At 38.2% G+C, this 13,951-nt stretch overlaps 1 long non-coding RNA gene across 3 annotated transcripts in view; it reads right to left on the reverse strand.

Moving 5' to 3' along the window:
• LOC115494412 (uncharacterized) overlaps window positions 1-13,951 on the reverse strand; it is a 69,773-nt gene that overhangs the window by 35,303 nt on the left and 20,519 nt on the right. For all 3 annotated transcript variants that reach the window (XR_012055161.1, XR_012055160.1, XR_012055159.1), the window contains exon 3: window positions 12,046-12,160. This is a non-coding gene — a long non-coding RNA (uncharacterized lncRNA). The remainder of the gene's footprint in view (window positions 1-12,045; window positions 12,161-13,951) is intronic.

Here is a 13,951-nt window from a genome sequence, read left to right on the forward strand (position 1 = left end):
GCAATAGAGTGATCAAAGTTCCAGTCTTCTAAAGTGATCAGTATAGAAACAACATTAATGACACAGGGATTCTTCGAATAAATGTCCAGAAATTACAAGTTTAGTAAACACAAATGCTCTAAAAGTTAAGTGCTCTGGTGCTGGGGCACTTTGAAGCTGGACAGCTGAGACATCATTTAGAAAAGTATTCATGGCTACATTCCTGACATTTTGAAATGCACTCTGTCCTGTAGTTACATTTGTATCCAAACATTGCTAACAGTGTTTGTTTTTAAAGAAGTATAAACTCTGTAAGATTAATTTGATTCAAATGGAAATGGCTCAGAACCCTATAAAGAAATTGCTGCTTTAGAGATTCTCTTTCATTGCCTTGTAGTGAACTACATTTTATGTAAAACAGCACATTTCTTTTCCTGATCCTTGAAGTGGGGTATCAGGAAAGGCATACCTTATGCAGGCAATGCAAATATTGATAATCTTACATGTTAAAGGAAACAAAAATGTTTCACTTAGAAGAAGGAGAGAAAGCAGGAAACCATGACATAAAGTGGAGAGCATGTAACATGGGATATGGATGAACAAGTCTGATCAAAATAAAGTTCCCAGAAGCTCTTATTAACAATTTTCAAGATTATTGTGCTGATTTCTCTGCATTAACAATGCTTATTCATTTTGGGCTTGATATTATCAATTAACTTTGATGGATTGACTCCTGATTGACACAGCTGTGAGACTAAAATCCATTTTTCCATACTTCTAGATATGCCTCTGAGTACTGATGACATTTAAATGTGCAGAAGGGAAATAGGAAGCTACTTTTCAATTAGTTTGACAAATGGTAGCATAATAGAGTCCTGACAAATGGTAGCATAATAGAGTCTTAAACTCTTCAAAAACCCTACCAATATTCCTATGAAGAATAATACTTTTTCCAGATGACATATGTGTCATGACATCTGGTGTCAGGAGGCTTTGAAACATAACCAGACCTGAGCACATCTGAAGTAAGTATCCCATCAGTTATGTTTTCTGAAGAAAAATTAACCGGTGAGAGAGCTCTGGAATTGTGTCTGCAAATATAAAACATTGTCAGACTAATCCAACAAAATCTTCAGGGATGTAATTCAAAATAAATAGCAAATAGTAAATAATTAGGGTCGCTGAAATCAAAAGGGCTGGTCTAATTATGGGCAGCAAACTCAACACCTTGCAGTTTGATATCTCCAGTGAGAACAATAAATGCAAAAGTCATTGTTCACTTTCTAATCCTACCACTCTTTTCTTCATTTTCTTCTTTATCAGAGCTGAAGGAGGCTATGGATGTCAATGATATTTGTAAGTAACATAGCTTTTCTTTGTCACTGCTTCCAACTCCAAGAAACATGAGAAATTACATTTGCTGCCCCACAAATTTTCCTCAGTCACTTCTAATATCAGCCCATTTTTCTGAATGTAATGTATTAAAGTATCCAGTGTGAGTAGCTGCCTTCACATGTGCCTTGCAGGGTAAGAAATATGGGGAAGCTGCGCAATCTAAGGATGGAAAATAGCTTAGTCAAATAAATTAATGCCACTTGTATACTATAACTCAGCTTATGTATGTTCTTATCTTTTCTTAATCAACACCTTCACCAACTTCAGCTTGGAATTGAAAAAAAAAAAAAAAAGACAGAATCAATGACTAGGTGAAAGATGTACTTATAATTATTATTCAGGTAGTCCTCAGTCACTTAAAAACAACCAGCTTGATACGCCTAAATGCATCTTCTCTGGCTAAAGACAAAGGGAGTTGCTTCCTCACTGAAGATCTGCTCTGAATGCCAAGTCAAACAGGAAAAGAAACCTTCATGGAAGTGTTGTTTTTATTATCTACAGAAAAGTAGTAAAGCATACCCATAGTCTTCAACCTCAAGACCCAAAAGCCTCTTTTCTATTGCAGTTCTTCAGGTTCTGCACAGCTTGGTTTCTTGTCCCTTCTTGCTCCCTGGACAGATGCATGGGGAACTGATGAGGATACCATGATGCTTTTCAGCCAGTCCTTTGAACTTGTCTCCTCACAGTTGAGTTATTAGGCTTACAATACCAAGAGCTTTTTTATCCATGGAGAAAAGGGCTGAATTTATTCTAAAAGCCTCCTCATAAACACTGCCAGGCAGATTATTTTTCTGTTTATCAGAAAAGCAGCATTACAGGAGATGATCCCATAACCCTTGAAACTGTAATTTCCTACTACTGTTTGTCATAGTATGGCATTTTCATGACTGGTTACTTCGACACTAGCCATTTTAAAATAGCTGCTTTTCTATTTTCCAGGGCCACAGCTGTCTCACATCAGAAATGCTATTTTATGAGAGGTTTCAGTTGCTCTGGCAACAGCCTTTGACAAGTTCTGTCTGTGAGGCTGCAGAGAAGAGAAATTGCTGAGAGGAGAGGTCCATTCCTTCCCACTGCTGCTCTGACTTGGCCATACAAACAGTACCATGTCTCTGAGAGACATCAGTAAATGCATATCAAAGGGGTCATTCCCTCACTGTCACTGAGTACTATAGGGAAGTATTTCTTCTTATGGAAGAAATACACTGGCTAAAAGTTAAATGGTTCTGACTCAGTCACATGCAATACATGAAGAAACAGTACTAGGTTGTTATCAACGTTCTTGCCTGAAAATATCACTTCAAAAATGGTGGTAAAAGAGCTGCCAGGTTCACTATTGTCTGTGTATGAATACCATCAGAACTGAAGGGTATACAAAATGTCAATAATAATCAGATTTTGAACAGATAATATCATACATGTTTATTGTTTAATTTTTTTGCAATCAAAAATGTTCGTGTTTCTTGACATTTTCTTTCCATTTTTTTAGGCAACATGATAATTATGCATATATGTTACAGTATGTCAGTCCAATGTAAGTCCACTGCACTTGGGGCAGACAAATATTTATTTCTACTAATTACTCTTAGCTTTGGACAGTATCTCTGTAAATTTTCTTCTTCTATCATGATCATGCCATGTTAGATCCCTTCAGACCATTTTTTTTTTTCCTTTGGATTTTGGGTAGTCAAAATTTTTTATTTATGGAGCCTCTTTCTACTGAAGTACAGGGAGCTTCTGGAAAGAGGGCCTTGACTTAACCCTTTCAGTTGCACAGTGGTGCATGGGTGCAGTCCCTATGCTTCTAAAAGTATTGCCCAAAGATGAGCTGTAGCAATCCTTAAAGATTATACAAAAGCCAGTTTTGACTAGGTGACTGTACCAACTAGAGATTCCTTCTCTCAATTTTTCATTTTATTTTGTCTGCTGACACAGTCAGAAAGCTGCTATCTTAAGAATATTTGAGCTTTTTGGACTTAGAAAGTATCCACAGGATTTTGGTGTCAGCTATTAAAGTGACAAGATTAAAGAACATGAGGTTGTCCTCATGCTCTTGTCTGACAGCACTAAGCTTCAAAGTTAGTTCTTGGATGCATGGTAAATTTGGGATCAGGAAAAAATCAGGTAATTTAGTAATGAATCTATGGCTGTCTAAAATCTGTCAAGGAGAGTCTACTTAAACTGTCAACGGCTTTATGACTGAAAGTTGAATGTAGGGTGTAAGTAGGTATCATTTATCATTTTGTTTGGTGGTGTTGAATAGAATGAAAATATGATTAATTCAACAGCAATGAGCAAAAATCTGCTTGCCATTTTCAAATCTGCTGCCTACCAGACTTTAGCTCCTGTCCCATATAGTTGCACAAAAGAGCTCATTTGGGATTGAAACCAGTGTGAGCCCACACCAGAAGATACAGCAATCCTAATCTTGCTTTTTAAGTGACATGATAAAAGGGTTTTTTTCCTGTTCTTCCAGGATTAATTGTTTTCTTAATTTGCAGTAACATTTTCAATTTTGCTTTGCTCCTGTCTTTCAATGAATTTCTCTCTTCTGTTTTACTTCTCTTTCTGTTTCACAATAAAAAGAAAGTCATGTTTCAAACATTCTTACAAAAGGAGGCAGAGCCCCCAAAACTGAGACAGACTTTCAAATAAAATTGCAATCAAACAGTATTAAGGGATTTATGGTTCTCTTAAAATGTTTATTGCTATCAGCATTTTAATTCTGCGTTTTGAAAATTTAACCCTCAGGACTGGAATGCTTGAAATTTTCATCACATTTTTTCAGTATGAAAACACCTGCAGTCTTTAAGTATCCTTATTGTAGCATTTGAGAATCTCAGGGAGCAATAGTTATTGCAGGACTGTTAAAAAATTAAGAATTGAAAACACTGATAATTGTATTAATTTTATTAGTTCTGAATCCTTACAATTTGATTTCCAATCAGGAGCAAAATAGATGAAGTATAATATGGACATTGTCTCTAAATTTGAATATAAATGATTGGCATATTTATTTTATCATACATATTATAAAATCCTAATAATTATACAGCACCACTGCTACTGTATAATAAAAGAAGTAAAGAAAAAGCAGAAAGGAGGCCCCAGCCCTGGGAAAAGATTAGTGCTGACAAGGTCTAAGAGCATAGAAGCTATAATCAGTGCTGAAAACTGCTCTATCCATTCTACCAGTGGATACCCAGGAGTTTGTTTTATTGAAGATGATGTTCATAGCTCATCACTGCTTTTAACAGTGAATATGTGACAATTGAAAGTCTCAAAGAGCATGGCATTTATGACAGGAAAAAACAAAGTTTGCTTATTCATAGACTTAATCAGATGCAAATTGAAGGCTCCAACAAAGATTTTGACCCCACCCTGGGTTTCAGAAGCCCAGCTCACAAAGGGTTTTGCAGACTGCTGCTGTGAAAAATCAGGAAAAATGAGCTTATTTTCAATAGCTTAAGGTCTTGCAAGGCCAGCAAGGCTATAATGAGTTTTTTAGAGATGTCACTGACAAATGTAATGATACACCATGCAGAATGAAATAGAAGTCCCGCAGAATAAAATAATATGTGAGTTTCTAATTATTCTACTATATGGATATGAAGGGATGGAATTAAGGATTTATAGACAAGATTGTTATTCCTTTTGTCTAAGGCAATCAAAATAAAACCTAAATGTTCTTTTATATGATTTTCATTTATTTCTTACAGATGTGTTTAGTATCTTTAGTCTGATAGCTGTTCCAGCAATGTGGAAATGAAACTAGAAATTACAAGAGCAGAAGGTTTGTCTGTCTTTCATTGTTAGATTGCATATGCTCATAATGATTCTTTGATTATTCTCCTCTTAGTCTTACATGTGTACAGGCAGAATAAAACTGTAGGAATGATTATGACTGATTCAATATGACTGACATTTAATCAAACCCATGTATACTGTTTGAATAAATCATAATGACTATTTAAACATCATAGCACTGGAGTGAAGTTTTAAGGTCATTAGTACTAACTCTTTATAGGTAGTCTAACAGAAATTCATAGTCACTGGATGTATATGGAGAATTCAAATTTGTCAGTAATCCCAGTGAAAAAATAACAGATTCAGCTCAAGGGTGTCATTCAGCTCAATTGCTGGTCTCTTTCTCACAGACTGCACATTATCCCAAGGTATTCTTTCTGGACTTTTGCAGCCCTGTTAACCCTGTATAAGTGCTAGCTATATGTCTGCCCTATCATGTTCCCAAAACCCAGAAACTTCATCCGACATTATGCACAAACAAATAAAGATATGAGTATATGAGTGGTGCAAGAAAGGTGAACAGACCACCTAGGCTCCTTGAAAACCCTCTGGGTCTCACATGTTTTGCATTACTTCACTTTTTAAGAATGTTTTTTCATCATGACTGATGGGTCTGATGACTGATAAAGATAAGAAATTCAAGAACTCATAAGAATTTACTTACTGTCAGCACTTCCAGGGATGCAAGTTTGAATACAGCTACATCAAGATTGTTACATTTCCTACGCACATCTATATTTTTTTCCTACAAAAGAAGTGGACAATGAGAAATGCATTGGCAGTTTATCAAATGAAATATCTGACTACATGCTTTGTACCTCCGGAGTATTAAAGGACACAGACATTTAAGTTACAAAAAATCTGCAGCTTTCTGTTACAGCAGAAGAACACATAAAGGTCTCCTATTACTCAGCAAGTTAGAACTTGTTAGTCCATGTCTTTCCATGACATTTGTTCTTGGCAATAATTTTTTGTATCTGTGTGCTGAAGGTAGTAAGAAGTTTCAATCAAATCAGCCAAAATATTCTAAATGCAGTTGTTCTGAATAAGAATTCAGTCATGCTGAAAGAATTTTGAGTTTATTTCTTCTCTGATTAAATACTGCAGTTTTTCACCATTTTGAAGGAACATACTACATGAGACTTTGCCACAAACAGATTTGTGGCATAAATTAGCTATTCCATTTTCAGTCTTAAACAAGGAAGCATATTGAGGCATTTTGTGTTCTTTTCCAAAATGCTTTAAGCTTATATTTTAGCAACATTCTAGTGTGGTTTCAGTCTCCGGCTGCTAATTAGAACAATCTTGGATGCCATCTTAAAAAAAAAAAAAAAAAAAAAAAAAGGAAAAATGAAAGGGTATTTTATGGTTTCCTTTCTGGGGTGTAGAATGAAGCGTGGTAAGAGGGAGTGCATTTTTCCATGTGGCTGATAAGACTTCATAATAAGTTGCAGCGAGAAGTAAATTCAATCCTTTAAAAATCCTAGGTTTTATCCTAAGTTTCTTCATTTAATATTTCTTTCTTCTCTCTTTTCTATTATTATTGCATTGAGTTATGATTCTAGAAATGTGAATCACATTGTTACCTGCTAGCCTAACAAATGTAAATACGAAATCTGATCCTAGAGATCCCATGTAGTGCATGTAGAATCATAGAATCACAGAATACACTGAATTGGAACAGAATCACTAGAATCAGCAAGTCCAGCTCCTGGCCCTGCACAGGACACCCCCATGGATCATACATTGTGCCCAAGAGCATTGTCCAGATGCTTCTCGAACTCTGTCAGGCTGATGTTGTGACTGCTTCCCTGGGGAGCTGTTCCAGTTCCCAACCACCCTCTGGGTGAAGAACCTTTTCCTAATATCCATCCTAAACCTCCCCTGACACAACTTCAGGCCATTCCCTTGGGTCCTGTCACAGAGCAGAGATCAGTGCCTGCTCCTCTTCTTCCCCTCATGAGGAAGTTGTAGCTGCAGTGAGGTCTCCCCTCAGTCTTCTCCAGGCTGAACAGACCAAGTGACCTCAGCCATTCCTCATACTGCTGCTCCTCAAGGCCCTCCACCATCCTTGTTGCCCTCCTTTGGACACTCTCTAATCACTTTGTATCTTTACTCCTTGGCACTCAAAACTGCCCCCAGCACTCGAGGTGAGGCCACCCCAGCTCAGAGCAGAGCAGGACAATCCCCTCCCTTGCCTGGCTGGCGATGCTGTGCCTGATGCACCCCAGGACAGGGTTGGCCCTCCTGGCTGCCAGGGCACTGCTAAGTCATGTTCAGGTTTCTATTGACCAGGACTCCAGGTCCCTTTCTACAGCACTGCTTTCAAGCCTCATGACTTGTACTGTACAAGTCTGTACAAAGGTCTGGATGACATGTATACACTATTTCAGAGCCACTGATAAATCATTCTGTTAGTCACATAAAGTTATAAATGTTCAATATAAACATGGCATTGGTAAGACATTAATCTTCTCACCAAATCAATGCTCTTACATGTAGGAAAATGTATTTTGGAAAATACTGTGTTATCTGTAAATGGATTAACTCTCCAGTTCCCAAAAGGAAAAAGTATTCCATTAACTGAATTAGAGTGCTTTTCTTTTACTTAATTTTCTGTTTTCTCAAATATTCAAATTTTATCTCTTACTGTTAATTTCCTTCTGCATGTGGAATTTTTTGCTCCTTTGTAAATATATTCTGTCTGCACCAGCTGGCTAAAAGCTTCCAAAGTTTGTGATTTAGATTTAAGCTACATGAGCCTGCAAATAAGTGTGGACGCATTTAACAGCAAATTTGCTTTCTTCTCTGCAGTATTTAAAGAGTCCTTTGAACTTCATCTTATTGCCTTTAAATGGTTGGGTCTGATGTCTTTGCTTTCTCCGACAGACCCTCATATGTAGAAAACAGCTAAGCCTCAGCAGCCTCTTGAACAGCTGTACATCCTCTTCCTTGTCTCAGGAGCATGGGGAGAAGCTGGTAGAAGGGCTTACAGAAAGAAGATGTTGCTTGCTCTAAAAATATCACTCATTTTAATTTCCTGAGGCTTCTAGTATCTCATCAAAATATTAGAGAATCCAAATAAATAGAGACCTAATGGAGTGCTCAGTTCAGCCAAGTAAAACATAACCCTGTTACACTATTCTTAGGAAGTCTTTTCTGGTTGGTAATACACAACTGAGCATCGCCAAAACATCTACTCAGTCTTTCCTCTACCTCTCCTCTTTCTCCACTTCCAAACACTAGTTAGCATCTTGCTCAAAGCCCCCACTAGTGTTAGTGCCTCTTTTTGTCAGGTTGTTTGGAAATGAGAGCAGATTCCTTCCTAAGCAGATTAATCGTACACACAGCACAGAGCTTTTGGCACTGGGTTTTCACTTGGCATAATGATGCCCAATCCCACATCCCAGTTTTGCTTTAGAAGGTATTAAGGAGCTGCTGGGAACACACTAACATTTAGCACTGTGGCTGGCCAGCAAATCAAAACAAATGGAGTCATTTATTCAATATTGCAGATACACTGACCAAAAATAGGCTTAGTGGTCACTTGCATTGTCTTCCCCAAATGTCTTTTGTTACCGCTCTGTGGTAATTGCTCACTAACGTGAGTAATAAGCCACATCCATTGTTCTTCTTTGTTTTTGGGAATAAAAATTTGTATGTTGTAAGGCATTATATGTAGATGATTAAAACTGCTCACACCAGGCTTCAGGGAGAATTTCAGTCAGGATGAATAACTAATTAACTCTCCAGTACTCAGTCTTCAAGAAGCTGCAGGGTGTTTTTCTATATTCAAACACACCTTTAACATGTGGAAACCCCAGACAAATTGTTGGTTTGCTCATATGAAACAGTGTTTCTCAAGTATAATTTTATCTGTATTTGAAGGCAATTTTACACCTCTAAAATGGCACCTCAGGAAGACATGGTGAGTGGGGAAGAGGACAAGGCTCTCCCTTCCATCACCAGCAAGCAGTCTACTCTGGAACAGTCTGGACATGGGACACTGCGTTATCACTGGCGCTGCCTGACTGCGCTAGCCAGCTGTAGTCACAAGGCTGACCTCCTCTCTTTTCTTCCATTATTTCCTATCAGCCATTCCTGCCATATTCTGGCACAACATTTTTTCCCATCTTCTTTCAGACTCCTCAGAGGTACCCCCAAATTACTGTTCTGGGAACACTAAAGGTGGTGGAGCTGTGGTAGACAAACAAAGAATGAAAACTAACAAGACAAAAACCCCTCCCTATCTCCTCTCTTGCTCAACAAATTTATGCTTCCTAAGTGTAAGGCAGACATGGCTTAAATGGGATATAGGCCACTAGAAACTGCAAGACTTAATTAGGTTGTCATTTTTTTTTCTGTCTCCCCAGTTAACTCTAATTTAAACAAACCTGTGTGTGGGCGTTGTCTCTTGAAACAGCATTGGTTCTGGTGAGTTCCACTAGTAGAAAATAAGGAATAGGGTATATGGAAACTTCAGTGTTAGAAATGAGAAAGGGGAAGACAAGAATTCATATTTTAAATAATATCTAACAAAAATCAAAATTTTAACAATATTTAATAAAATCCATATTTTTAACAAGTCCTTTTCCCAAGAACTTGTCAGTAAAGGAGATGTTTGAGAAAAAGTTTCATGCTTTGTTTTTTTTAACAAAGGGTATTGTACAGTTCATGCAGTATTTACAGTGGAGCTAAACTGTGAAAATGGTCTTGCTCTTCAAACCCAAGTATTCTTTAGCATCTTTGCTTATTAAAATTATCCGAGAGTAAGAATGTATTAGAGTTATGCTCCAGTGGCTCCCAGATTCTGGGACCAATGACAATTTATTTGCAAGGGAAAAAAAAGAGGATTAATATCATTGAGGTAAACAGCTCTATTTTGACTGAAAATGATTGCCAGAACTAAAGGCATTGTACAAACTTCCTAAAATTTAGCTAGGCTGTATAAAAGCAAGAATTTCAAGAAGGAGGTCTAGAAAACCTACTGTCTCAAAATTTTTAATCTTAAAAGTACTTAGAGATCAGAAGTTCATTAGATACCTAAAAGCAGATACCGTTCATGTTCAGAAACAACCTAATCTGGGAGTACAGGTGCTGTTACCTAGCTCTTCATGCCTCTTTACCTATGACCCTCCACAGACCTTCTCACAAGAAAATGCTCAAAGGATGTCTAATACACCACATGTTCAGTTTCTAAGGAGAGGGCTGATCTGCTGGGCCATGACAGGAACCTGGGGAGAAATGATGCCCTGTCATTTGGAGCAATAAAGGAGAGGTGTTGATTGTGTCCCCTTGATCAAAGCACTCGAATGAAAAAGAGACATCTTCTTCTGCATACCAGAAAGGGTGCAATGAACAGTGGATGAGAGGGATGCACTGGCTCTAGATCCCAGCTGAGAACACTATTATTATAGTCTCCCGATCAAGGCTGGAATTTTCTCACTCTTTTTCTAACTGTGAGACTCTTGCACTCTCAAATACTCAACACAAAAAAAAGACAAGACAAAGCTGCCCAGGAGTTTGAATACTCTGAGCAGAGATAGTTTGACTACATGAGGTTCTAGGAAAAGTATGTATGAGTGCATGTGAGTGTGCGTGTATGTGCATGCCTGCGTGTGTGATATGGCTCCGGATACAAGAAGTGAGACCACACAATAGAAGAGAGAGAAAAAGCAGCCTCAACAGTGTGAGCAGAGCTGCTGTGTAGAAGCCTGGAGAGGTGACTCTTGGATTAAGGTTCTGGCAGAAAGAGTCTTGAATGGGTAATTGAAGAAGCTGTCATAGGTTGTTTAATTTTTTTTCCTGCGGTCAAAGTGGGATTTGGACATTCCTGTACATCAAGTTGCATGGAAGATGTGTGATTGAATCCATTATTAATTTTTCTTCCCAATGGGCAGATCTAAAGAGATCCTGATCTAACAGCTGTTTGGATGAAAACCTGCTGCTAGTAGCAGTAGCAAGTCCTCTTCTCTTCTCATGAGGAATGGGAAGATATTTTTAACAATTTTCATGTTTTTATGTTTCAGTGCTATGTCTACTATCTCACTACTACTTCCCCTTTTACATGGGGGCAATAGTATCAAATATACTATTATTTGGTACTAATAATAGTATCAAAGATTCTATTATTTCGCAAAAGCAGACTTTAAATTTCATCTACGATTTCAACCCTTTTGTCTCAAAGTAATTCAGAAAATTCAGAGTTCTCCCGTGAAGAAGATAGGCAGGCTTCCCATGTTAGCTGTACTCCTGCAAAGCTTTATCAGTTGACTCGAAGTTTGAAATGAATCCTGTGACTCAGATCGTTTAGGTTACTTTATATAAGAAATGAGATCTGAAACTCAGCTGACAAGTACAGATCTTAGTGATCTATGTGACCTGTCTTTTCTCACGAATCAGTGAATGGCACATCACCCACAGACAATAGAGAGGAAGAGAGATGCACAACTGAAAGTCCAAAATAGTCCTAGAGGGACTAAGGCTTGTGTTAAAGGAAGAAAAGATGCTGAGAAAGTCAGTCAGCTTACTTTTGAAAGGAGCTAGGAGGCTTCTTTCCACCCTCTACTCAGACTTTTGGAAGGAAAAACCTATCTACAGAAACCAAGATGTCTCAAGCTTAAGAGAAGTGCATGAGCTGCAGGCTGGCTGCTCTGCTGAAAGCAACATTATCTGCATAGACAAGGGGAGTAAGTAAGTACCTTCCCTCTGACCTCAACAACCCAGTAGTGCTGACATTTTTTAAAATGTGAATTTAATTTGTATACAAATGATGCACACATAAATCCTGCTAGAAGTGAGACAGTGCTCATGATTCACATTTCCTACTGCATGAGCATCCAGGTGAAATTTCTCCCCACTCACTTTCAGCAGTGACCTGGCGCTGGCTTAGGCTTGGGCTCACGATGAAGCTCAGATTCCACCACAGTTCTTGGGGCTCATCCCATTAGCTTCCAGCAATGTGAACTGCTCTGCAAAGCTGTAAAAAGCCAACATGGAATTTAGCTGAATAAATAGTTTAGCAATGAATACTACAAAGTAACCTTTTACTTGGTCTTTAATAAAAAAAAAAAGGAAAAAACCAAACCAAACTAGGGGATAGATGTTTTGCTGGCAGTTTGTGTGTTTATTTTCCAGTTGCCATAGAAAATAATTGACCTATTTTCTTCCAAGAATAAATATCTTTATTCAAGCTCCCTAAAAAAACAGGCAGTCAAGACATGCACTGAGGCCCCACCCATGCTGTCTGCTTCTACAGTCCGCTGCAGACAGATTAAGCTTTACCATTTTTAATGAGGCTTTTGAACTGTTGGATGAAAATGCATTTCTTACAGTACATTTATCCTGCTGACTCCTACTGTTTCAGACCAGAGATCTGAGTCTAATGAGAAGCCTGTGTAAAAAAGACAAGACATTCAGCAGTGTCATTGCCCTGAGTTTATTCCTCTTCTCTCTCCATTTCTTTAAATCTTCCTGACAGATAACTAGGCCACCTTTCAGAATGTTTCTCCTGGCCATTCTTTTTACTTTACCTTGCTCTGGATATGTAAGGGCTTCAGCAAAAGGCCACTGAATTTATGGAAAGAGTTGATGGCTCAGGAGTTGAGAATTTCAGCGTTAAGTAGATGATTCTTTGTTTCTGGATCCTTTTCTTACTTTTGCTTGTGGATATTAAATGGAGTCACTTTGGAAGTCCTCATGCAGCTCCCTGAGAACCAGGCCATTTGTTCTGTTACCTTCTCTGTAACCCCATAAAATGTACTCAGACACTACTCCAGTTGCTTTTTCTCCTCATACTAGTCCCTGAATATTCATCTTTTTGCATATTGTTAATGTTTGCATGATTATGTCCACTTCAAATAATTCTAAAATTATTTCTGACAGATTATAGGCAGTGTGTCTAATTATATTTTGTAGATTTGTTTTTTCATTGCTGCTAAGCACTGCACTGTATCTCTGAGAATCTTATCTATGGCTTTGTCTGCAAAATTTCTGTTCAGTGTTCAGTGGTATACATGGCAAGTGAGGTAGCCTTGACATGACTGAGAGTGTCTGGAGCACTCCTACCTTATTTGCTGAAAATGTGGAAGCTTGTGGTAAAGGCAGCACAATGGTACACAAAATAAAAAACAGACTTGTAATTCTGGTTTGATTTTACGTACTTGAAAAAGTAGCTGTTAGAACAGCAAGTTGTTGGGCTGCTTCTTCTGTTCTTCTTGTGCAGAAGAGTCAATATCTTCAGACCTATCTACTGAGCAGTCAGAAATATGACCGAGAAGAAGGACTAGATAGAAAATTCCCCATAATCATGGGTGGACCCATGTTATCCATTGGGCCATATTTGAACACATATTTGCTCCTTTTCCTTGTCTGAATGCAAGGCATGACTTGGCAATGGGATTAGTCACATACTAAGGGAGAGAGTCAGAGAATATCCTGCACCTGAGTGCCAGTTCAAGCCCCCATCCCCACAGGTTCATTGCTCTGCCTGCTCTTCCATCCCTCTTCTCTTGGAGCTGCAGGGATGTGGCTGGAGCATGGCACTGCAGAAGTCCTCTGTCCTCCAAGCCTCCATATGGAACATACCATGGGGACAGTTGTATCTGCTTCCCAAGCCTATTCATCACATCTGCAAAGGGAAATCGTTGTAATCAACAAATCCTGTCTCCAGCTACCCTTGTAGAACATCAGATATGTTTTAAAACAACCCATGTTATTTGTAAACTCCTTTTAAAAATATAACTAAAAAATGCTTTCTTAGTGCACACTA

The sequence above is a fragment of the Taeniopygia guttata genome, chromosome 3 (assembly GCF_048771995.1).
Source record: "Taeniopygia guttata chromosome 3, bTaeGut7.mat, whole genome shotgun sequence".
Taxonomy (NCBI): domain Eukaryota; kingdom Metazoa; phylum Chordata; class Aves; order Passeriformes; family Estrildidae; genus Taeniopygia; species Taeniopygia guttata.